The sequence below is a fragment of the Ictidomys tridecemlineatus genome, chromosome 8 (assembly GCF_052094955.1).
Source record: "Ictidomys tridecemlineatus isolate mIctTri1 chromosome 8, mIctTri1.hap1, whole genome shotgun sequence".
Classification (NCBI taxonomy): Eukaryota; Metazoa; Chordata; class Mammalia; order Rodentia; family Sciuridae; genus Ictidomys; species Ictidomys tridecemlineatus.
Genome location: NC_135484.1, coordinates 51,513,908 through 51,541,461, shown reverse-complemented (window position 1 = coordinate 51,541,461; position 27,554 = coordinate 51,513,908). Strand labels below are relative to the sequence as shown.

At 35.1% G+C, this 27,554-nt stretch overlaps 1 pseudogene; it reads left to right on the top strand.

Moving 5' to 3' along the window:
- Positions 1-21,195: 21,195 nt before the first annotated feature.
- LOC144366101 (reticulocalbin-1 pseudogene) lies at positions 21,196-23,474 on the top strand (annotated as a pseudogene).
- The last annotated feature ends 4,080 nt before the right edge of the window (positions 23,475-27,554 follow it).

Sequence of the window (27,554 nt, the reverse complement as noted above, 5' to 3'; positions counted from 1 at the left end):
TACATTAATTCCTTAATAATTTCTCCCCTATTTTACTGTCTTTATTACCTCTCTCTGCCTCACCTTTTGTTATGTTTTGTAGCTCCTATAGATAGGACACTGAACTTCCTGGACCAATACTCTATAATCTTTTAATATCTCTTTCTCCTTCTGTTTTGCCTGTACTGTTAGGATAATTTTTTAAATCTATCTTCAAAAACACTTTAAAATGAAGTAATTATATTTTATTTAAGAGTATTTTCTGGCTTTTTATTGTTCACTTTTCACCAAAAATGCCTTGTTTTTTTCTTGTGTGGGGAATATTTTCTCTTATTTTCAGGTCCCTGAGTTTTGTTGGGTTTTATTTTTCTTTCTCTTAAGATCACTTTATGTAAAATTGTGGATGTGTAACCGACGTGATTCTGCAATCTGCATTTGGGGTAAAATTGGGAGTTCATAACCCACTTCATTCTAATGTATGAAATATGATATGTCAAGAGCTTTGTAATGTTCTGAACAACCAATAAAAAAAAAGTTTAAAAAAAAAAAAGATCACTTTGGTACATATTTATTTTACCCTCTGTATTGCTGATGGAATATGGGACCAGGACTTTTGTTTGTTCAGTAAACTTACTAAGAGGATCTGAGTGGTTTTGTTCCTTCAAAATTCAAAATTCTTATGGTGAAACCTAATCTTCCACATGATGAAATTTAGATAAGGGGCTTTCAGAAAGTGATCAGGTCACAGGGAAGAGACTTCCTAATTGGGCTTAATGATCATTTCACCAACCTCTCTGTGAGGACACAAGTAGACACCATCTGGGAACTAGGAAGTCACCCCTTATCAAACTCCAAACCTGTGAGCACATTGATTTTGGATGTCTCAGCCTCCTGACTAGGACAATAAATATTTTTGTTCATAAGTCACTTAGTGTTCAGTGTATGGCATTTTGTTATTGAAGCCTGAATGAACTAAGACAATTTAATCCACCTCAGGCACCTAATTTTGTCATCATGAGGAAGTTGTTTCTATCTCTCTTTACACCACTCCTCTCTGACTTTTGAGTCACAACAGAAATTTTTAAGCAAATTTACTTTCTTTCTGTCAGTTCCCTCAGTATCCATATTTGTCTAGCTCTTTCTGTACCAAAATAAGGTAAAATGAAATATGTATTTAACTACTTACTCTAGAGCTTAGAGTTCTTCCTTTAAAGTCCTGAAAAAATCTAAATATAAGGTCAGACATTGTGTAAATTAAAAATGAGCTGTGGGCCAATATTCAGTGTAAATAATTTTGAATTATTTTTAAAAGTCTGGGCTGCTATGACACCTCATCCCTATTACTGGAATACTTCTTGTGGGAGTGTTTGTCTATCCAGAGTCCTGTGCCCTAAAGACAGTGAAAGTTCTGTAGGAAGACATTGCTGGTGTTGGCTTCTGAAGGCAGGAACCAGGGCAGATACTGAAGTAAGCCCAAACTTTTTTTTCATAATGAAAAGAGAACCCTTTAGAGAAAAGGAATATTGGGAATTACACTTCAGGGCCCAACCTCCACAGTGAACAATACAAGATTTAGGCTTCTGAAGTAACTAATCCTTCCTGCTTATTTACAGTTTGTGATCTTCAAAGTGAAGGCTACCAATTAAAAATGCTCCATTTTGGGGCTAGACTTGTGGCTCAGTGGTAGAGCACTTGCCTAGCATGTGTGAAACACTGGATTCGATGCTCAGCCCACATATAAATAAGTGAATAAAATAACAGTCCATTAACATCTAAAAAATATTAAAAGAAAAATGCTCCATTTATTCCCAGGGCCTCAAATCCAACACATTACAGTGGGAAAGGGCTATGGGAAATGTGCACTCCACACATTAGCAGAAGAGCTCAGCTGTGTGCACTAATTATGATAGACATCCATTCATCAGGGACTTACAAACAATAATATAAAAACAATAGCAGCAAAGTGAATGAAAAACAGTCATCATAGCCATATGGTAGTTAAGTAAGGAAATGGAAAGTGATTTTAAAATGACGTATAACTTCAAAGAGTTTCAAAAAGGTATTGTCACAATAAAAAATTGTATTTACAAAACTTAAGTGGAACATCCAAGATAGAGAAATTCAGGACTTTAAAAGATAGTTTTCAAAAATTTAACGAAACAAATACAGGAATAGAAAAATCACAATGAATAGAGATGAAACCTTAGATATTAATATGGTAGACATGAATAAGTTTATAAAATTGCCTCCTACGGTAAAGTAAAACTGCAAAGATAAAAGAGAGGAACTGTGGGAAAATGACAATTTGCTCAAACCAATCCTTGCTCACACCTCTCATAAAACCTCCCACTTCCACCTCCAGATGCTGCTCTGTGCAGCCTCCTCTAGAGCATTCTCTGCACTTGAATATCTTCCCATACAACCCCACATATTTCCCCAACTTGGAAATTTAATATCCTTTGTCATAGATTTTGGTCATTCTAAAAATGAGCACTGCTGTTTATACAGATAATCTTTTTCTTTAAGCACATTCTCATTCTATTGTATTCAGTCTAATATCTTGAATCAGAAATCTGATGTATTGCAAACTGTGAAAATGAGGCAAGTTAAAAAATTAACTTCTTGGGGAATTAAGAATAGTATCTTAATTTCCTCTAAGATAAAAAGGAGATTAATAAAGATCAGAAGAAATTTCTTGACGTTTGCATCTCCAGACTCTCTTCTCTGTCACACCTTATCCTGCCAAAATTCTGCTTCTTTAGGTTCTGCATGTTCCAGAACTTTGCTATATTTTCTTTCAAATACCATACCTCAGACTTCTCTGCAAAATCCATCCTATAATTCACAAAACCAGGTTGGTGATTCTCTTCCTTTGTATTACAATAGTATTGCACATTTATTTTGATTAAAGATTTCATCATCTTTTTTTTATAGTTCTATATTGTTCATAATGTCTCATTTCCCAACACTCGACACACTTCTTAAAGTAAATGACTTCATATATTTAACTTCCTTTTTATAGAGATGATCACAGTTCATGATATGTAGACATTTGTTGGCTGTATTATGAATACATGCTTCAATGCACTGTTGTCAGACTCCAATAAAGTACATATTTGAAAACCCCAGATGCATCATTTATACTCAAGAATTACTAGTGTCATTTCCTGTTTCAGTAGTTAGAAGTTTCTAGACAAACAGAATCCATCTATCATCTATATCTCTATCAGCAGATATTTAATAATTTTTTTAAATGTGACTGTGGGACCTGACAATTTTGAAATCTGTAAGGTAGGCCAGTAAGCTGGATATTCAGGCAGTAATTGATGCTATAGTGTTGAAACAGAATGTCTTCTTTCCCAAGAAACCTTAGTTTTCATTCTCAAGGTCTTCAGTTCATTGGATGAGGCCTACTCATATCATGGAGATTTAACCTCATTTACCTGAATAAAAGTCTTCTGATTGTACATGTCAACTATATATATAAAGTACCTTCACAGCAAGACCTAGATTAGTATTTGAACAATAAGTAAACACTATAGTCTAGCCAAGTCAACATATTACACATTGTTATGGTTTAGATATGAGGTGATCCCCAAAAGCTCATATTTGAGACAATGCAAGAAAGTTAGAGGTGAATGATTAGGTAATGAGAGCCTTAAACTAATGAGTGCATTAATCCCCTAATAAGGATTAAGTGGGTGGTAACTTTAGGCAAGTAGGGTGTGGCTGGAAGATGTGGCTTACTGAGGGTGTGCATTTTGGGTATATATTTTGTCCTTGTCAAAGAGAGCATTTCTCTCTCTCTCTCTCTCTCTCTCTCTCTCTCTCTCTCTCTCTCTCTCTCTCTCTCTGTCCTTCCTGTTGTGATATTCTTAGATGTTTTCTTCTGCCTCACCCTTTTGCCAATATGCCCTGCCTCATCTCAGACCCTGAAGTAGGGAGTCAACCATCTATGTATTGAGACCTCTGAAACTGTGAGCCCCCCCAAAAACTTTCCCTCCTCTATATTGTTTTTGTCAGGTCTTTTGGTCTCAGTATGAAAAAGTTGACTAAAACATCCATCCTCTGACAGTATTTCTGTCTAATCAAATCAAGGACAGAGGAATCCACTTCCCATTTTAAACAGTATAAGCTAGTTTAAAAAGGAGGAAAAAAATTATTTATACAATATCTACCATATGAAATCTGACCTTTAGGAAAAGTTGTTGCTGAGAGTGAGCTATAGATTTGGGTGTACTTAATAGAAAACAAAACATTCATTTACTTTCCACCAGTGATGATTCTGATTAGGAAAGCTCCAGGTGATAAAGTAGATTTGAGCCACAAGAAAATTTTTATCAACTCAGGAGTTTCCAGCCCTTCACATACAATTAGACAAATCACTCTCTAACTCTAGATTATAAATAATTAAAGAAAAATTCTCCTAAATACAAACTAAGTTCTCAGAACACTCTAATATGCCCCCTGCTTAACTGAAAGTACCTTGAACTTCAACATAATGTACTGCTTTGTGGAATTACCCCTGGGGAAGTGTCATGGTTATTACCAATTTATCTACTTTTAAATATTTGGAGTCAAAGCTGCTGAGTTTTATTACTGAAGAACCCTTAAGGTATGTAAGTAAAACTGGAGGAAAACACTGATTGCAGCCATAAGCATTGTATTTTGTTTTCATTTGGTAAAAGTGCTTCAATGGAAATAGGTGTCCTGTTGACACAGAAATTAAGTTACAAGGTTTTCATGCAACTTTTAAGCAGTAAATCAATTTATTTTAATTAAATAAGTAATTTTTACATATGAGTATCCATTATTATGTTAGGAATAATGTCTTCTTATGATAACAAACCATAAAAAACTTATTAAAATTACAGACTCATTTTTTTCTATAAATTAATACTGATAATTTAATAGTAATACTCAAAATGTGTGTATAATTAATAATCTAGTAAAATCAATTACATCCAATACTTTTAATCTGTGATTAATTCATATCAAATACCAGGAAAATTGATGCCTTTAAGCTTATTTCCAACATTTCTTGGCATTATATAAATGATATAAAATACATATGTAAGAATGCATTTTGCTGTTATTTTGCTGAAATCGATATTTTCATTGTTGAACCTAAATGATTCAGTCCCAAGATTAGCTGCCTCCTTCACTGGTTCCTTAACGTCTAATGAGTAAACTTGATTTTCATTCTCAACTTTAGGAGAGTTATTTTTTTCTAGAATAAGGAAAAGCAAAAATTAATGCTCTTTCCACTTCATTTTTCTCTTTCAGCTTTACACAAGCAATTCTACCATTTTCTACTATTTTATACCATGTGTTTGCTTTTTTTCATATGCTATGTGCTTTTTGGAGTTTATGGGAGAAACATCAGTGAAGTGCTCCTATACTGGCTTGTGTACCCAATGTGCACTTCTGCAACTTCTACACAGTTTTACCTTTGATTTATGTTTTATTGCTTACGGTCTAGAGATCATTTTTAATGCATCCATACACAAGCATTGTCTCAGGGAATTTATGTATACTTCTCCTATAATTTAGACAGTACATTTACTTGGTAGCTATTATTTTCCATTTTAAAGGGGTGGGAAATGAGGATCAATGTGTTTAGATGATATGTTCTTGTTCACATATGTAAGTCATTATACTAAACCCTTCCTGACTTCAGTATTTAGTGTACTAATATTTCCTTTTATAAAATTTATTTTATAGTTGTAGTTGGACACAATACCTTTATTTTATTTATTCATTTTTATATGGTACTGAGGATAGAACCCAAGATCTTGCATGTGCTAGGCAAGCGCTCTACCACTGAGCCACAACCCCAGCCCCAGTAATAATATTTCTAATAATTTTTCAGAGGGTATTTCTCAATTATATAAGCCTTATTCCATCAGCTTATTGGTTGAGGCCAGTTGGGATTTGAAAATTTATATATATATTTCTTTTTTTTTCTTTGAGAAGGTAAAAAGTTGTTTTCCAAAGAGAAAAATTGGGCTTTTATTATGGTTGTAGGATATATTTAGGATCTATTAGCCCTCTTCCTTGGCAACTTTTATTGTATCATTACTGGCCTAATTTTACCTTTTTACTTTCTCTGTCAGTAATAATTTCTAAATTAAAAAAGAATTCTAAATTGGTAGTTGCAGAGCTGACTCAACAATAATTTTAATCACTGCTTGAGAGAGTGAATCTTTTTCCATGTTCCAATATTTTCATTCCCCTTCCCCTATATCTGCTAATGCTGTTATTCTAGTTCCCAGAGTTCTTAAATTTAACTTATCCTATTTTAATCAAAGTAGAACTAATGAATACATTAACCCAATAATTTTCATTAACCTTCATGTTTTAAAATATATCAGTAACATTATTATAAGGTTAGATATTTTTAGAAATAAAGAAATATGCTCATTTAAAAAATCTTTCCACTAGTCTTATATTTATTCCTAATTTTTCAACATTTATTTTGTAGCAAGGTGAGAAAAAGTAATTATTCTCTTTAATCTTTCAAATATTTCCCTGTGTTCCCCTAAATATCCCATAATAACTTGAAATTATGTTGATATTTGTGCTAGTTGTAACCCAGTGAGTTAGAGTATAAATTATGTTTTTCACTTCCATTCTGAGGACACTAAAATATGCTTTCTCTTCCTATCTACTCCTAAGACACAGTAGTGTGAGAAACCTTGTGTTTCAATTAACCTGACTATAAAGTGAAGGAGGTCCCGCATAATTCAATCATATTTGAATGGCTAATAAACCTTGATAGCCTTAAACCAATGATGCTCAGGACTATTCTATCTCCATCTTCATTGTCTGACCTACCCTATTCTGTGTAATACACCAAAGAATGCCTCGAAACACTTGACAGTTCCTGCCTCCTGTTCTCAGACCTTGGCTGCAAATTCCTTTGTTCATAGATCATTACAATTTTTGTAATTTTATTTAATTCTAGGTTTTTCTGGCTATTTTTTCCTCAAGATACCTAAATAAGTTCAATTCTGTGCCAGAACATAAGTTCAAAACAATAATATAAAAATAGAAGGTAAGCATGGTGGCTGATGGCAGGCACCTGTATTTCCCCTACTGGTGAGGATGGGTAGGAAACTAAGAAGTTCAAGGCCAGACTGAGCAACTTAAGAGAGATCCTGCCTCAAAAGAAGACAAAACAAAACAAACAAAACAATTAAAAAGGCCTGGACATATAGCTCAGTGACAGAGAAAGTACCACTAGTTTCAACACCAGTGCTGAAAAAAAAAAAGATTTCAAAGTATATTTCATAAACAATAACAGAGAATCAATTATGTGTTTTTAAAAAAACCTAATAGCACTCAATTGAAGATGAAATACATGTAATACATAATATGTAAATAGGAAATAAGTGTTTTGATATAGATTTGTAATTACAAGACATGAATAATTTTGTTCCCAAAGTAAAAAGTATAGCATAGCTCTTAGACAAAAAGAAGCCCTCTTCACACAAAATGCACACAGCCTTATGAATCTATAAGTATACATTCTTTTGTATTGGTGTCCATTATAGAAAAGATATGGTAAGTTTCATAAATCAGTGCAGTATAATACAAGACAGATACTGCTTTCTGACTGACTTCTTGAACTCTCAGATACTTTTGTATTGCCTTTGTCTTTAATTAAATGCTCTTAATTTTTTATCACATAATTGACTCTCTGTTACTGGATATGAAATATACTTTGATCTCATATATTTAAATAAAAAAATATATGAGATGCTGAAGTTAAAGAACAATTACACATGTTTCAAATTCTCACTTGGTCCCCTACTGTTCAATAAAATTCCCAACCCCATTCTTAAGCATTCCCAGGAATATAGAGGCCATCTCATGAATGTCCTCTCACAACTTCATAGATGACCTGGTAGGTACACAGAATTGGATTGCCTGGGTTTTTTTCTAACTCCACAGTTTATTAATAGAGCCCTCAGCCTCAGGGTCTTCATCTGTAAAATAAGAATGTTAATAGTGCCAACATCATATCACTGTTGCTAGGAAAAAAAGCATTAAAATAATTTCCAAAGTACATAGAACAATGTGTGGCACATAATAAACACTAAGTAATTTTTTTGCTTAATAAAAAGTGCTCATTAGCTACTAATCATAGACATTTTATGTCTCTTTAATACAATATAAATGAGTCTCTGGAAAGCAAAAATAATCATTTTAACCAAAATATACTCTTTTAATCCACAAGGAAAGGCATTTAATTTCATCAAAACGTCTGTCCCCAACTCCTAGCAATTTTCACATGGAATCATAGTGCCCCCACTGTGGAGGAAATCCTCAGGTTCCCACTGGTCCGCTAATTCTTTCATGTGCTGGTATTCGTCTTCCAAGATGGAGCCTTAATGAAAGTCTCACATCCATCCTTGTTTTCTTGCCCCCACCAGTACTAGCCTATGTTGGACATCTAGTTTCTTGTATTATTTTGTTGTTCATATTTTTCCTTGTCTCCAATCAGTCCCCTTTTTTTTAAATAGTTTTAGTTGTAGATGGACACAATGTCTTTATTTTATTTAGTTAGTTTCATATTTATTGAACCCAGTCTTCATTAGTGCTAGACAAGCGCTCTACCACTGAGCCACAACCGCAGCCTTCCAGTGAGTCTTGCTATCACTTATGTACTCACTACCATAGACCAGCTTTTATGTTTAGGGATCATACCACTCACCTTTCCTCTGATCTTTCTTATTGCTATACTTTGTTGCTAATGTAGGCTTTTGGTGGGAGTCATTTGCCTCAAAAGTTTTACAAAGGTAAAGCAAAAGTATAACTCTTTGTGTGTATATTTGATTTCATTCCTGTGTTTATGTCTCCCTGTGATTTTGCTGTACCAGAGCCTTCCCTTGTTCTCAGTATAGTTTTCAGTTTCCATTCTGATGGGAAGCCAACCCAGAGAAGCAGATCATTGTCCTGAGGAAGCCCTCATACCACTCCTTTTCCCTAATTCATTACTTGTCTTATGTTTCAAAGAAAACAGAGTCTATCTTGTATTCTCTTTCATAGCAATATTGTGTGCAAATTTTGAATATCTAAATAATACGAATGGCAGAATGAATAAGCAAATAAATATATAATATAAATTTTAAAAAATGTGTTTTTATTTCTCTGTTGAGTGATTTGATGTTTCACCGACATAACTATGTTGTAGCATAATACAGGAGTAGATAAAAATTTAGCAAATGAAACCAAAATAGGAAAATAGGCAGAAGCCAATATATTCCCTTCTACAGTGAAGGCATGTAAAAATCAATATAAACATAAGTAATTTTAATTTTCACTTGCTAATAATATGATGAAAATGTCATTGCTTACATGAACCATGACCTCCATAGTAATTATCTAAGTTATGTAAATAATTATTTAAAGCTAAACTGACAAAAGAAATGCATTTCCTTGAGAGAGAGCAAATTTCATTACTGGTTCAGACATTTGTTATTCCCCAAAAGCTCAGGTGTGAGACAATGTAAGAACATTTGGAAATAAGATGATTGGGTTATGAGAGCCTTAGCTTTAATCATTAGTTCACTCATGCAGATTAACTAGATAGTAATGAGGCAGGTAGGGTGTGGCTGGAGAAGGTGGTTCATTGGGGGCATGACTTTGGGGTTTATATTTCCTCCATGGTGAGAGGAGTTTTTTCTTGCTCCTCCCTGGAGCTATGTCCTGAGCTGGTTTCCTCTGCCATACACTACCATCTGATATTCTGCCTCATCCTAGACCTAGAGTAATGAAGCCAGACGTCAATGAACTGAGACCTCTGAAACCATGAACATGAAAATAAACTTTTCCTCCTCTGAAGTTGTTCTTGTCAGATCTTTTGGTCTCAGCAATGAAAAAAACTGACTAAAGCATTCACAATTACAAATATTTATACACATACCAATATTCACATTTATATTCTGCATTAGTTGGAGTGTTAGTCAACTTCTTGTCACTCTGACTAAAATAACTGACAAGGATAACTTAAAAAATGAAAAGTTTATTTTAGGTTCATTGTTTCAGAGGTCCAGTCCATGGATGCTGACTCCATTGTGATGGGCCTGAGGGGAGGCAGAACATCATAGTGGCAGAGGGTGGTGGAGGAAAACTACTTAGTTCATGGCATTTGAGAAGCAGAAAGAGATGAGAAACCAGGGACAAAGTATTACCACCAAGGAATGCCCCCAGTGACTACTTCCTCCAACCATGCCCCATCTGCCTACTAACACCTGGTAGTCCATTCGAATTATTAATCTATCTAATGGATTAATCTACGGATGCAATTACAATTCTTATATTCCAATCATCTAACCTCGAAAATTCCTGCATTGACTAATATGTAAGCTTTTGGAGGAACAATTCATATTCTATCCATGACAAATGGGTTGCTGATTTGTGTAGTTCAGGTAGTTATAACAAAATACCATAAATGAAGTATTGTATAAATGATAGAAGTTTTTTTTTTCCTCTCATAGCTCTGGGAACTGAGAAGTCTTAGACCAATGATGAAAGATGTAGTATATCATGAGGACCCATTTTCTTGTAGGTGGACACTTCTCACTGTGTCTCCCCATGGTTGAAGGGGCTAACTAGCTTTCTTAGGTCCCATTTATAAGGACAATGTGTTAATCAGCTTTCTATTACTGTTACAAAATGCTAAAAATAATAACTTTGTAAAAATAATTGTTTATTGTGGCACACAGTTTTAGAGCATTCATTTCATGATTTATTGATCTCCTTGCTTCGAACCTGTTGTAAGACAAAATATCACAGCAGGACCATGTGATACAACAAAATTACTTACTTTATGGATAAGAATGAGAAAGAAGAAAAATATAGGCGTCCCTTCCATTATCTCTTTTAAATGCATGCCTCCAGTGACCTGAAGACTTCACACTAGGCCTCACCTCTTTAGGTTCCACTACTTCCCAACAGACTGTGGGGATCAAGTCTTTACCACATAAATGTTTGGGGGACACATAAGGTCCAAACAGCAGTCCCATTCATAAGGTTCTGCCTTCATAAGTTAGTCACCTCACAAAGGTCTCCTTTCCTGATATTAGCACATTTGTGATTAGGTTTCAACATATTAATTCGGGGTATATAAACATTCAGACAATAGCACATATCTCTATTCTCCTATGCCACATGTGTTCTACTGGTAGAAATCTCATCAAGTTCTAATTTTGAGCTTCTTATCACTATTACAGGAGAGTTCAACATCTGAGAGATGGGTAATGAGCATTATAGATGCTATGAAGCTCAAAAGACTAAAATGTCCACTTATATTTCCCATGAGAGTCAATATTCGAAGCACTTAAGGACCGTGAATCTTCAGCTTTTGAAAATCACTTAAAGGTTGTGAGTCACAGTGCAGACACACTGGGCTCAAAGCCTCCTCTTCAGTTCTTTATCATTCTCTACAAATTTAGGTGTTCTTCCACGGTTTTGGCTTCACTCTGTAGATGCAAGACTCACATATGAGGGACTTTACAATCTAAAAAGAATCACTGCCAAATGAAATCCAGAGTACAGCAAGAAATCTACTTTATTTGTTATATCACAATTCAGTCTTCAGTTCTAATAGTTTGTTTGCTAATCCTACTTGACTGAATTCTTGCAGAGGTCTTTAATCTGTAATGATATTCATATAAATGCCCACAAGGAGTGCTATAGTTAATGGTGTGTTGTCATTTCCATTATAAACTCCCGATTGCACGAGTAACAGAAGAACTAAGAACCTGTGACTTTCCTGGCTAAGGGCACATTTCAATGGTCTTCTAAATTACAGTATTAGCCAAAGTACTTTTGTCAGGCAGTATTTTCAGTCAATTTAAGAAATAGCATTAAAAGAGAAAAAAGAAACAAAAATTCTACCCACAATCCTAACAATCAAATAAATATATGTATGTAAAATGTGTGTGTGTTTTTTAACATAACTCATGTTGTAAATATATTTATGAATAATAAACACAAATATTCACAAAGTAAGTTTTATATGATCATTACATTACTGAGAGCTTTTTTTTTTTTACCATTTGCCTTCAATTAAATATAAAATAAATTTACAAGCTTGAGGAAACTGTCAGGTTTTTGCTTTACTCAAGATTTTAAACAATCTACTACCATATCCAGAGAGGCATGAATGAGAAGTATATTAACATGTATTTTATAAAAGACCATTTTGTAATATAAACCTTAGAAGGAACTCATAATTATAATGCTAAAATGCATAAATATAAGCCTAATATTATTTTTATTGAACAAATTATACAGTTGAGTTGCCTTTATGTTACAGTCATTCCTTGTTCAATGGCAGAGAATACAGAACTAATGTTTCCAATCTCTTCTTCATGAATCTACTGTGGTTTCTGTGAGATGATAGAGAATCCTCTTGCATAGGAAAATGTAGGGTATTCCACAGTGAATCAGCAATAAGAAAAAAAATAGAAGACACAGTATTAAAATTTTTATTAAAAAAATAACAAAGAAATGAAGAGACTGAACTTTTAATTTTCAAATGCTATAAAATCTAGCACATGGAAATTATGTGTAATTTTCAAAGGTGAAGTTATTTGCTTATACAATTTTAGATTAGGACAGGAAACAAGATGCTGAGGCTCTCAGTTCATTGTAACAGTTGTCTTAAGTCAATGCATTTGTGAGGACCCATGATTGCCTGGAAAAATATGGAAAACATATAAATGAATTGTTTAATAATTTATTTTATTTATTTCTAACTCTGGGAACAAATGTATCTGAAAATAAAAATGTTGGCCATTTTTGTCATTTTGAGGGGAAATTTGTTATATATCTTCCCATATGTAAAGAGAACACATTAAATACCATTTAAACTGCCATTGATGATTGTCAGAATGTACATTATTATCTTGTTATATAATACATCAATGCCACCAAGTTTATTCAGTTACTTAAGATTGTTTACCATTACAACAAATGGTCTGGCACTGCGTTTTGCTTATAGTTCCTCTGTTCTGATTTTGTGTATATTTTCCCTACTTTGTTCTGATGTCAAGATGTAGGCTGGCATGTTTTACTGTATGCATCTAAACTGTTAATCTCTATTTCAATTTAATATAATTTAATTCAATTAGTTTTATTTTACTTTACTTTTTTAAAAAACATATTTTATCCTGTTTCTATTCTACTGACAACCCTGAAAAGGCCATTAGAAATTCACATAAAACAAAGATCCATAGCTCTGTAAAAGATCAAAGTCAATTAAGTGATTGACCATTACTCTGTAGTTGTATTATGATTATATTATGATTCCTCAAGTTTCCTGCTCTTTAGTCAATATTCATTGTATTTCTAAAAGATACGTTTGCAAAATTATTGTTGGTCAGGTGAGTTGTATGACACAATGAGGACCAATTTGAAAAGCTGTTGATATGTTAAAATATTATTAGAATTTTATGAAGAAAGCTCCAGTAATTCTATTACATGAAAACTTTAAGTAGCTATTTTGAGGTTTTGTGCATATTTTAGAAGATAGTAGATATCTATCAAAACTCCCTTACACCTGCTTACAAAGTAATAATTTAGACTCAGTAATCTGTAAACACTCTCATGCCCAAGCTCTAAAAGTACCATATACAGATTTACTTGATGAGATCATCAGAATCCAATAACTGAGTCAGCCCCTATGACAAAGAGATTTTAGGGAGAGATAGTATTAGAGCATGTGTTATTTGCTTACTTTGTTCTAACAGACAAAAATACACTTTTACTGAAATATAAACAGTGTCAATCATCATCCTTTATTTGAAACTGAGATTTTCCTTGTCTCTATTAATAATAGTTAATAGCCATTCCTGGCTCACACTGTGATGAGTGACTGTCCTCAATCTTCACATCAACCCTGAGCATTAAAAGGAGGAATTTCCTTGGAAAGTCATCGCTGTGCTTTTACCACTGTCTTTACTAAATTGCCTAGATACTTTCATTATACAATTAACCAGCATAATTTTAGGCTTAAACCAATGAAAGCAATGGTGGGGTAAACAGTTCATTATCAGGTTGCCACTGTCTATCCCAATTCTCTACCAACCCAGAGCCCTTTGCTTTAAGCTGTCTCAGTAGAAAGAGGAAGCTTAATCATGAAGCTCAATTTGTTTCCTTATTGAAATGCTTAAAAGCATTAACATGGGTGTAAGAAGAAGATTTTAAGGGTATTCTTTCATTTTATTTCCCATTCTCATGATAAATAAAGAAGTTCCCTTAAATAAGGAAGTTGGGTTAAAAAAAAAAAGAGAGAAAATTGAAGCTATGCACTGCAGAACTCTCTGGAAAGGGATTTTTAAAAAGGATTTTACCTCCCTCTGTAAGGTAAAGGAAAACTTCACAAGAAGGGTTCCAAAAAAAGAAAAGAAGTCAGAACTGAGATAAGCTTTAGATATAACAAAAATGAAGAGCAGTGACCTCTGCCCATCAGGAACAGTGAAGATGGCTGCTTCTCTCTGTCCTGAGCCACCACGATGGCAGAGAAGCTTGAGAGCAGAGGTGGCTGTGAGGGTTGCCAGGGCACAGAAAGCACTGGATAACCCAAAGTAATGATGTTGTAAAGGAATTAAATTTCTTGCCTTCAAATTTTATCCTGTAGTTGACTTTATTACTGTCCTAGTTAGCAGATCTGTTAAGGGCTGCAAAGTGCCTCAGTTTGATATATAATTCAAGTCACAGTATTAAAGTCTATTAGAATTTTTACCTCTTTTTCATGAAACTGTGAAATCTCTCTGTAAACACCAAAAATGAAGGGACAAAAATCAGCTACTGTATTTTAAAATCAAAAAGGGAAATCATTGGATGCAAGGCAATGTATTAATAGAGCAGAATACTTTGGATTCCACCTTTCCCTTTGTTGGGTTCTGGTGACCATAAAGTAGTTTCTGATATCCCTTTTCTGAACACACTTGTCCTGTTTTTCTCATGAAAAGGGAGTTAAAATGCTGTGTCTCTAAAGAATAAGTGGCAAAAACTTATGTTTATTTTTATTATTTATTTTAAATGAATTATTTAAATGCAGAGTAAACAAAGGCCAATATGGGATGCAATCCCATGTTTGTTTACAAAGAGCAGAAGCAAGAAGCAAAGACAGTCTGATTGGAATGCAATACAGATGCATGCTTGACAGAATCATGGCCTAGCAGAAGGTAAAGAAAATGCCAGAAGCCAAAGTTACCCCTCCCCCCCCCGCCCACATACACTATCTAAAAAGGCAGGTCCAGTGGAAACAATCATTTTTTGCTCTTCATGCTTCAGGTGAAAGTCAGTCACCTTGGTACACAGGTCCTCAGTCCCACTTGGGACAAAGGGCAAATGAATTCAAGCTTGCCCTTGCCATAGGGGAGCCACCTGAAGGAAAATAGCTGTAGTTCCACTATCCACCAACTGGACTTTAAATAGGCAGTTAGGGTTCCTGATGGAAAAAAAAATGGTAGTATAGAAAACTAACAGCAAACTTGAAACCTACTTTTTTTTTTTTTGACAGAATTCTCAAAATGGCAGGTGGGAGAAGACTGTAAGGCAGAAATAGGTCACCACATGCATTCAATAATCCTCTCTGGTTGAACTTGAGGAGGCTGCTTACTAAGCAACATCACAGGCAAAGACAGATAGCTAGAAGAAAACAGCTTTTATGAGGGACGGGAGGAAAGATCTCAGCACAGCATACCTAGCTAGGCACTTCACCTGAACTAATGAGGAGAAAAAAAAGCCCAGTTCAGTTATCTTGCTTTCCCTAGTTTTTCTGCAGCCTACTTCTTAATGGTGTCCTAAGCAGTTTATTTTGTTTAATTATCTAGTTCCATTACAAAGTGGGATGACTTTGCTCAAAATTGCACTTAAATATTACCTTCACGAGTGTTATTTACTATGTTCACGGACGAGTTTGTAGGATTTATAATATTCATAGAGAATGATGTATGCTTGTTTGAATTTAATTTAGACTGAAGGAATAGATAAAAGGGGAGGTTGAGAAAACCCACAGGATAGCATTAAGAAAATGAGGCAGAATAATGCAGCTAAAAAATGCAAATCTTTCAACGTCCATTAATACAGTTAATATAGAAGTAGAAGAAAAGCATGGACTTCCTGACTAGGTATTCTTAGAATTTACAGACTCTGAAAAGTGTCTTGTACTCTTTTAGTTGGTTTGGATTACTATGAGAAGCTAACATATATATTAGCTTATAAAACAATGGAAATTAATTTATTGAATTCTTAAGGTTAAAATTCTGAAAGCAAACTGTGTTCTGGTGAGGCCCTCTTCTGTGTTGCAGAATGTTGAATTTTTGTTTTATACTCACATGGAAAAGAGTGAGAGTTGTTTGGCATTGCTTTTATATGGGCTATACCCTCATGGCACATCGTTTCTCCCTAAATTCTTACCTCCTAATTCCATAACACTCGGAATTAGGTTTCTGACATATGATTTTTAGGGGGACACAAACATGTAGGCCAAAGTTTAAATATTCATTAAATAAAATTAGTATGTGCCTATTGCTAAGTAAAGAACAAAGTTAGAGCTTGTCTTCTGTGAGTGAGTGTTAATTGACCTAATATAGCTAGTGGTACACCTTGCAACAGACTATTTGACTGAAGGACTATGTCACAGAAATATTTACAGTAGCTGAGTCCTTGTTTAAAAATAATTCTGAAATTCACACACAAAAAAAATTACACTGACTATTAAAAGATTCTTAGAAGAAAATAAACAGTATACAAATCATCAATAGTTCATTCTGTCTGTGGTAACATCTTTGGGTCTCTTTGTAAAATATACTTTATCACTTTGTATTGGAGTTCTTCTTTAGAAAATGGGATGTCATTGAAAAAGAAAATGAATAATTTTTCTGAACAAAATAAAAGTAATCTCTTGTATCCACGCCAATATTAAAATAAATGCAAGCATTAAAATAGGCATCTAAGAAGACACTAGAACTCCTTTAATTTAGAAAGGTCCTGTTCTTTAAGTACAGCTGAGAGAGAATGATCTATCTTATTTGCCTGAGAGTCAAGTCAACCAAATATGTCAAATACCCAAATTGTAAAAAAGCAATATAGCAATGAAAAAGTTCAAAAGTAATAGACAAGTAGGCATCACCTTAAGTTCACCGTTTAATTGGGGACAGAGAGCATATGCACATGAAAGTACACTCCAGCATTATTGCATCTCCTTACTGACACAGAAACTCAGTACATATGTGCTAATGGGATAAATAAGTGGCCTTCTCAAGCTGCTTACCAACTTCCTAACTTCTGAAGAGTGGTTTTGTAAGTGACTTTGACATTAAAACAAACTGGTTCAATAAGAAATTGCTCAGCTGGATCTGTTCTCTCTTGTTTCCCTTCTTTTTTTTTTCAGTCAACTATTAATACATTTAGATAAGATTATTCTATTACCAGATTAAGTGTTTGCTGTTTGTCGTGCTAGAAACATCTATTACTCTACTCCTGCATTGTGGTTAATGTTGACAAAATTATTTATGTAGCTTTCCTCATAATCTTTTGGTGAAAATGATTAATGCCACTTGTACATTCAACACACATTATGCAAAAACAGAGTATCTCTTCCATTTACCACCCAGCCCATCAACTGCACTTACAATATAGCCAGTTCCAGAATGAACCCGAAGTGAAACTGTCTCCCAAAATAAAAATTATAGTTAGCAGTTCATTGATAATGAAGTAATTCTTTTTCTTTTCATATCATCTTCTCCTTAACTCTAATATATAAATAACTGATAACTAGTTCAAACTGTTTCTCAATTGTATTGATTATACAATATTGTTAGGTATTCAGCCAAGTTCATGGATAAATAAGTTTGAAAAAAGCTATTGATTATTTCCTCCTTTTGGAGAGTCAAAAGGCACATTGATAGTACATGTGGATGCTGAACAATTCTGCCATAAAATATTTGTTTGTATTCAGTGAACACAGTGTTTTTCTAAATGTAATTTAACTTGTTGCATTTTGATTTGCAAATTTTCCATTATATTAAAGAATTAATCTAAGGAATAAAGAAAGCAAAATACTAGAAACACATAAAACCCCTCCTTGGAATGAAAGGTGGTCTTTAAAGGTGGGAGAAGAGGGGGTGGTAGTCCTTGTGTATTTCATATTGTTATGAAGGGGTATCAGAAACTCTAACTTATACAAAATAAAGAGAGATTTCTTCAATTTCTAAATGCTGGAAAAATCCATATTGAAGGATCTGGCATCTCATAAGTGTCTTTGGGCCACATTACCCATCGAAGAAAGCAGAAAATCTAAAGAGCGTGCACTACAAGTCAAGAGAGCGAGGGTGGGGTGGGGCAAAACCACGTTTAAAACAACTATAGTTAATTTACTCCTATGACAGTGGTGTTAATCTATATGTGAGGGCAAAACCCTTATGATGTAATCACCTCATAAGCATCCCACCTCTCAACACTATTCCATTAAGAATTCAGCTTGGAACCCATGAGCTTCAGGGAGCACATTCAAACATAGCTGTAGCAAACAGGGCACTTTTGTCACTGATTCTGCCTCAGTGTGGACAAACTGCTTTATGTCATTCCATTATAACCCAGAAATTAACCAGGTTATCATTACAGAAGAACATCTCAAGATACAAAACTGTCTTTGGTGAAATCTTTAGTGTAAAGATGGAAAAATGTTACTATCAAAAAACTATTAATGATTCTTTTTTTAAGAGAGAGAGAGAGAGAGAGAGAGAGAGAGAGAGAGAGAGAGAGAGAATTTTAATATTTATTTTTCAGTTTTCGGCAGACACAAAATCTTTGTTTGTATGTGGTGCTGAGGATGGAACCCGGGCCACATGCATGCCAGGCGAGTGCGCTACCTCTTGAGCCACATCCCCAGCCCGTATTAATGATTCTTAAACACAGTGTCTCTCAAAGGACAAATATCTCTATTATGGATGCAGTTGAAAAAAGAATAAGCATTGCCATATGCAAAGGACTTTTGGATTTTAAATGTGCAGAACTGTTTAAATCCTGAATTTGTTATTCCCTAAATCTCAAATTCCTCCACCCCATTTCTCTGACTTTATCTTTGTGTAGAACTGATAAATAAATGTATGAAAGGGTATACATTTCATGCTAAATAAGTGTCATGTGTTATTATTTTTATGCATGTTAGTTCTAACCCTACTTTCAATGGGGGAAAAATTGTAGACTGGAGGTTGAAAAAAAAGGCTACTGAGTCATATTTCCAATCCTTTTTATTTTTTTTTCTTTTGAAACAGGACTTGCAAAGTTGCTTGGGGCCTTACTAAGTTCCTGAGACTAGTTTTGATGATTAACTCAATTTGATTAATAGACGAAATTAACTCCAGAATGCGAAGGACTAGAATCAAAAACAATTTATACATATATTTCATATAAAGTAAAAAATGATTATCTTATTTCTTAAATCTGAAATTCCAGTTTAGAACTTGCTATAAAATGGTATCACTAGCAGTATGTGCCTGATAACTGAAGACTTAAAAGATTACACTGGAAGGTATTGCAATGATCTGGAATGGGACAATTTGTTTTGACATGAAGTTGTCATGTTGTTCATCATGATAAAAAAATTTAAGACACCTTGTTCATTGTTGAGGGTACAAATGGCAATACTGATTGAGAAGCTGATGTTTCAATAAAATGTGTTCAGTTTACAGTGAAGGTTATAGGGTCATATGAGCACACAGGTGTGATATATGTGTATATGCATTCCAAATGTAAAGCAGGCATCTAATATTGTAGAGAACATTGGAGAAAACAATTGAGAAATATCCATTTAAACAAAAGTAGGCAATTTTTTTTCCAGGAAACAACCCTGTGAATGATGGTAAGGATATGAAACAGGCATGTGCACAATGTTTATATATATATATATATATATATATATATATATATTTGGGGGGTGGTTGGGTGGGCAGTACCAGGGATTGAATCCAGGGGTGCTTAATCACTAAGCCACATCCCCAGCCCTTTTTATTTTTTTTCTTTTGAGAGAGGGTCTTACAAAGTGTCTTAGGACATCACTAAGTTTCTGAGGCTAGCTTTGAGCTTGTGATCCTCTTGCCTCAGCCTCAGGAGCTTTCGGGGCTACAGGCATACATGCATTACTGTACCTGGTTCACAGATCTTATTTTTGTATAAGGATATTTTGTTTTTGACATAAAATTTAATCTAAAAATTTCAGCAAATGCTATATATAAATGCATAAATTTTATATCCCCTTTTAATAATAATTATTATGAAAACTCTCTTACAAAAGCAATTTCAGCATTGTTATTTATAGGTTACATTAAAATATAACTGAAGTCTTCTCTAAACTTAAGAAAATTTTGTCAAAATTGGAATTCCTAATCACTTAATTGAGTCAATGGAAATTAAGGTCCTAATTCACTCAGATGAAGAAGCAGTTTCTTCTATTACTTAATGATTTGCAGAGAAAGGTATAAGCAAGAAGTTTGTTTGGAGGACACATATGCAAAAATCACTAATGAAAAATCAAAGGGAAGAGATGTTTTACAAACCTGAAAATTCAAAGTGATGGCTTCTTTTACCATTGTCTCACCTATGGCTAATTTATGTGACACTCACAAAAGAAAAATGTTTCTGCCACCTACAGAAAAACTGACCACATTAAGATCTAGTGTAAAATAAATGGAGCTGCCTGATCTATGACACTAAAAGGATATGCTATTTTACGCGGCAGATTCATGAAAGAATCAGAATATTTCAGAAAGAAGGAATGAATCCCCTTATTATACACTTAAGGGAAGAGGATCATAAATGAAAAATTACTGAGGTGCTAAGATTGGAACTTCAATTTTGGTTCTCAAACACTTCTGTAGAAAAAAGAATTCAAAACTTTCGATATTCAACCCAGATCTGTTTTCTACCTCTTTGCGATTTCCCCCCTCTAAAATCTTAATGGCAAATGTGCAGTGATTTTAATTTACTTGCACATCCCCTTGGCAGTCCTTCTTTCCTGAAGTACTTGCCATCTCTTGTTTCTGAGATGTAGAGTAATGAGTCTGTTGCTGTAGTTAAGACAGTGAGGCCCCTCGCGACGAGAGGCGGGGAGGGGCCGAGGCGAAACCCGAGCCGGGTGCCCACCACCCCGGCTGGAGACGTGGCTCGGCGGCCCCGGCCTCCCCTGGCTGCTCAGCGGCCAATGGGCGCGTGAGCCCGGACGCCCGAAGCCGCCCGCGCGAGGTCGGGGCGCGCCCCTCGGCGGGGCCCGGGGCGGGCTCTGGCTGCGGCGCCCGCCGTCCCTCCCCCCGGCGGACCCAGTCCCGCCGCCGCGCTGCGAGCCCCTACAGCCGATCCGCCGCTCGCGCCGCCCGCTCCTGCCTCCCTCGCGGCCGCCCTCTCCTCCGGACCATGGCGCGCCGTGGCCGCTGCCGCCTCCTGGGGCTCGCCCTGGGGCTGCTGCTGACGCTAGCGCTGGCGCCGCGGGCGCTGCGGGCCAAGCCCACGGTGCGCAAGGAGCGCGTGGTGAGGCCCGACTCGGAGCTGGGCGAGCGGCCGCCCGAGGACAACCAGAGTTTCCAGTACGACCACGAGGCCTTCCTGGGCAAAGAGGACTCCAAGTCCTTCGATCAGCTCACCCCAGACGAGAGCAAGGAGAGGCTGGGGAAGATTGTTGATCGAATTGACAGTGATGGGGATGGCTTTGTCACCACCGAGGAGCTGAAAAGTTGGATCAAACGGGTGCAGAAAAGATACATCTATGATAATGTTGCTAAAGTCTGGAAGGATTATGATAGAGACAAAGACGTTAAAATTTCCTGGGAAGAATACAAACAAGCCACCTATGGATACTACCTGGGAAACCCCACAGAGTTCCAAGATAGTTCCGATCATCACACCTTCAAAAAGATGCTGCCACGTGATGAGAGAAGGTTCAAGGCTGCAGACCTCGATGGGGACCTGACAGCCACTCCAGAGGAGTTCACTGCCTTTCTACATCCTGAGGAGTTTGAGCATATGAAGGAAATTATGGTGTTGGAAACTCTGGAGGACATCGACAAGAACGGGGATGGGTTTGTGGACCAGGATGAGTACATTGCCGATATGTTTTCTCACGAGGATAATGGCCCTGAGCCAGACTGGGTTTTGTCTGAACGGGAGCAGTTCAGTGACTTCCGGGATCTAAACAAGGATGGGAAGCTGGACAAAGACGAGATTCGCCACTGGATCCTCCCTCAAGATTATGACCATGCCCAGGCCGAGGCCAGGCACCTGGTATATGAGTCAGATAAGAACAAGGATGAGAAGCTAACTAAAGAGGAGATACTAGACAACTGGAACATGTTTGTTGGAAGCCAAGCTACCAATTATGGGGAAGATCTCACTAAAAATCATGATGAACTTTGAAGAGACACTCACTATAATGTGGCAGATTGTCATACGCTTTCACTCATTGTCTTGGGTGGTTGCTACAATTGTCTAATTTACAGTAGTTGTGTCCCCCCAAATGCAAGTTTATACCTCAGATTGGGGTACAAATGATTTTTTTCACTCAAGATTTACTGGAAAGTGCTCATCACTATTTTTTCAGTAAGATTTCTCTCAAAGCACATTACAATCTTGGCAAATTGCAATTCTGCATGGGGACACATTGCTACAACATGACTTTTTAAGTTTTTTTCCACTAAATTTAAATGAAAGGGGAATAAAACTTGAAAAAAAACCCCCTATTATTCTTAAGGTTGGGTGGGAGGGGCAGTATATGGAGTGACTGCTACATATTTTAACTATCAGGGTTTTTTGTTGTTGTTGTTGTTTTTATTATTTGCCACTGCTAAAAAGTTGGAGAAGTAAAAATTCTGATGAAGCTAGATAGTGGCATTGTCCCAGGTAGCCTTATTTCCGAGCAAGTCTAACATTTCAGATTCCTTCTTTCTTTTTATTCTGAGCTGTTACTGTAAGTGGTATATAAAACCTCTGTGCATTTTTATGTACAGACCTGCTAATGTGCACAATAAATTCACATTTTCTTTTTGTTTTTATATAAACTGAGAAGCAATCAAGAAAGATAATGTGAACAAGAAAGGAGTTTTAAGAGGTAGGGAAAAGACGAATGTCAAGCATTTGAAGAACTATAGGAAAATGATAAACACTTTAAATATACTTGAGAAAATTTTCTTCACAAGTAAATGAGGTAGGTATGATCTTTGAAATAGTGAATAGAAATACAGTCCGTTTCTTCAATGATCCTCAATTGGAATGAGGCCGTGGGATCACAAGAAAGCAAAATGTAGTGGAATTCATTAGTGAACATGAATCCCTCACCTCGGATCTGCCTCCAGGATTGTTGACACCATGGGATTGGGACTGACTGTGATGTTCCGAGCCATTGACTGAACTGGCAGAAATGATGACTACAAGTTGAAATTCCACCTTGTGAGTAGGAAGTGAAATAAAGGATCCCGAGAGGATTTTCTACTGTGAAAAAAAAAAAAAAAGACAGTGAGCATATCTCAAGTCTTAAAAGGATTTTTATATTTACACTGAAAACCCTGCAACATCTGATTGTCAGTCCTTTCCTTTGTGTTTACTCGAAGAAAAATTTTGGGGTGGGGAAGAAGAAATTTTTTTTTGAAGCAGGAAATTATTTAGACTGAACAATTTATGAACAGATATGTTATATTCTCCTTTTAGCCTCATCTTCCTTCTTCTTGCTGTGTTTAAATTGTAAGCATATTGAGAGTTCCTTAAAGGAAGGATAAGTTCTGTACTGTTGTGAGTGCACACAGTGCCTAAAGAATGCCTCATACCTAGTTAAAATTTTAATAGAAGTTTATTATTTAGTTGACAAACCCCATAATGCTAAGTGTATATGTAAAGGTTTTGTCTCTTCATTTTTCAACATGTTTAAGCGTGTTGATGTTTTGTCTATGTTCATTAAGGCAGAGTTTCTTTAATATGGATGGATTTTATAAAATGCACACCCACAAACACACATATATCCATGCTAAATTTAGAAGCAAAAAGCAACAAAAGGCATAAGACATTTTCTTAGCTGTCTTCAAAGATAAGAAAAGACAGAAATAATAACAACAAAAGCAAATGACTAGAATATTCTTCTATGTACACACGACAAAGAAATTTACCAACTATACTATTGTCATCTAGGAGAAAATGGTCCTCTTGGGAATCCAGGGTGCAAGTAGTTTGACTAAAATTTCTTAGAAAACTAAGACAACTTCCATACCTCTTTAAAGCCATTCCACAGTGCAGTTTTCATTTTTCCACCACTGTTTCTGAAATTGTGCAGCTGCAGCTGGAAATATAACAATAGTTCAGCATACTGGCATCTATTCCCTGATTTAGAATCAACAGGGAAATAATTGTCAAGACTTGAAATGGAATGCATATAATTGTTGTATATTTAACAATTAATATGAAGCTGTTTAATTCAAACACCTAGAGATAGTCGTTAAGCAAGCAATACTGAGTATTGCATTTGGAAATGTCTAAATTTAAATTTAAATATTTTATGACTTGATTTAATTTATGAGGAATACTTTATTCCTTTTTCAATCATGAGGATTTCAGTACAAGAATATAGTTAAATAGATTTCTGTGAGACACATATGTGTGCATATGTATATGATATGTAACTCCTATTACAAATGGTCAATAAAGCAAACATTTTTTATTGTTCATTTTGTGCTCAAATTTATGTAATTTATTTCTTTCAATATTCATTCTAATAAGCATATGGGTAAATATAAAAACAAGAATAATGAAAACACAAACATTTTTCTTTGAATTCTCTTTTGAGTGTATGCCTTTTGAGATTTTATAAATGATATATGTGCAGAGTACATACTGCTAAATAAAAATGGTGGAAAGAAAAGAACAAAACGGTTTCCTTTAAACTGTTGGAAAAGTAGACCAATTTTCTATCAATATGTGCTCAAACTAAAACCAATTAACCCCAAAAAGGAGTGATTTCTTTTACTTTAAAAAATACTGAGTAGTACATGCAAATATTGTCCAAGATTTATTCATATTTAAACAATAAAAGACTTAATATTTATTAAATACTAGGCTATAATTATCTCCATGGTTTGATAATATCCCTCTATTGCTTTCTCTGTTTTACAAATAAGATAGATGAAATATACAGAGGTACATACAACTAATATGTGCTAGACTTAGACTTAGATATTTTCCTTATTCTCAGGCCACAAATGTAGCCTAAAGTAGTAGTTTGAATAGAAATAGCAATCAAATTTAGATTTTCAAAGTGTATGCTATTATTGAAGCCTGATAGCTTTATTTAATGTATTTTTCCCACCCTTTAAAAGTTTGATGAATTTAGAGCTCTTATTGATGAATCTTTTACCATATACCACTTTAAGTACTTTTAAGAGCTTTCTTATTGTTTTGTACTTTTTCTTGTTTATTTTGTTTGCCTTTATTTCAAGTAGCTCCTGGGATCCATGTTATCTTAAGATGGATGCTTAAGATACAGTTCCAACTTAAGATATTCAGCAAAATGAGAGGGTCTAGGAATAGAACAAAAATTGTTATATTATACTGCAGGTAGTGACATGGTAGAAGCACACCTTGTATCACTGAAAACCAGGGAAGCATTTTCAGGAAAGGTGACTCTGAAGCTGAATCTTTAATAGAATTAATTATAACTCATCTGTAAAAAAAAAATTGGATGGACATTTGTGGGAGCACAAAACAGAATAAAGCATGGAAGAACATAATGGAGGTGTGTGCAACATAGAGTGGCGGGGTGCGGGTGGGGGGCTTGGGCAAGTAGATACAGTCTTGCTACAAAGTGCATTTATTCTAGTCCAGGAAATAGCTATATAATGTGCTTGATGTAAAAAAAAAATCTGTTTTAGAACATTAATAACGTATGAATGTGCAGAATGGATTAAAGAAATATGAAATTGGGAGATTGAACAGGGAAATAAGACTTTCTTAGTGGGAGAGTAGAGAAAGACTGAGGATATATAATATAAGAAAGGTATACTATAAGGAAGTAGGCATAATTGTTGAAAACTGGATATTAGGGGTACAGACAGAAGACTGGGTTTACTTCTTTTTTAAAAAAAAAATGTTTATTTTTTAGTTGTAGTTGGACATAATACCATAATATTAATTTTTATGTGGTGCTGAGGATCCAACCCAGGCTGCCCACATGCTAGGTGAGCACTCTACCACTGGGCCACAATGCCAGCCCTGAGTTTACTTCTTATTTTCTGTAATTTGTGGCTACTTTAGAGTAGCTAAAGAGCAATTGGTAGGATGTAGCTTCTGATTTAAAATTTTATAGAGGTACAAATACACACTTAAAAATAAGAAGAAAGCAGTTAGTTATGTCTTTGTTTTCTTTCTCAGAAATAAATGTGGCCTCGTTTGAGAGAGAAACTCATAGTTTAATGACTAAGGTTCTTTCAAGGAGACATATAAAATGGAGAGTAAGAAAAAGACTACTTCAAAACCAGGCATGCTGGTTACGCCTGTAATCCCAGAGGCTCAGGAGTCCAAGGCAGGAGGATTGTGCGCCAGCAAAGGTGAGGCAGCCAGGAACTCAGTGATACCCTGTCTCTAAAATACAAAATAGGGCTGAGGATGTGGCTCAGTGGTTGACTGCCTCTGGGTTCAACCCCTAGTACCAGAAAAAAAAAAGAAAAAAAAAAAAGAAAGAAAGAAAAAAAAAAGAAAGAAAGAAAGGAAAGAAAAAGACTTTTATAAGAACAAAAATAAAACTTAATTTTTAATTCCACAGCTATATAGAAATGTTAAGAATTTTTCTTTTGATTTGATTAACTAATTGATACAGAAAATAAAATCAGAAAATTAAGTCTTCAATAAAGAAGAACAAAGTTATGTCATTTGCATGAAAATGGTTGAAACTGGGGAACATCATGCTAAGGAAAATAAGCCAGACTCAGAAAGTTAAGGGTTGTATGCTTTCTTTCATGTGTGGAAAACTGAGAGGAAAAAAAATAACTAAAAAATGTTCTCATGAAAATATAGGGAGGTCAGTTGTGTAGGTGAAGTGGATTGGAAGGAAGAAAGAGGGGGGAAGGAAAGGGAAGTACCAGGGAATGAAGTTTACAAATAATGATATGTGTATGTAGGAATATGTCAAAATGAATCCCACTATTACTTATATCTACCAATTTAAAAAAGATAATTAAAGCTTTAATATGTGCTTTTCAGTCCTGAATTATTTGATCATAAATTGATGTTATGTTGATACTCCTAGTCAGTAATTATGGAATTTTACACACATTTAGCTACTTTATATTGTAGGTAATAAAGAATAACTGACTTTGTACTTTCCTTTGGGGAAAAAATATATTCTTAAAGAAATGTAAATGGTACTTTGAAAATATTTCAGTCTATTGAAATGAGAGAAGTAACAAGGTGGCACCTGAATATCGATTAGTTTTAGAGACTTTTTATCCAAGTAACAGAGGGGCCCATTAAATCTTCAGATGTTACTGGATCATGACAGATTTTTGCCATAACAGGTAGGCTTC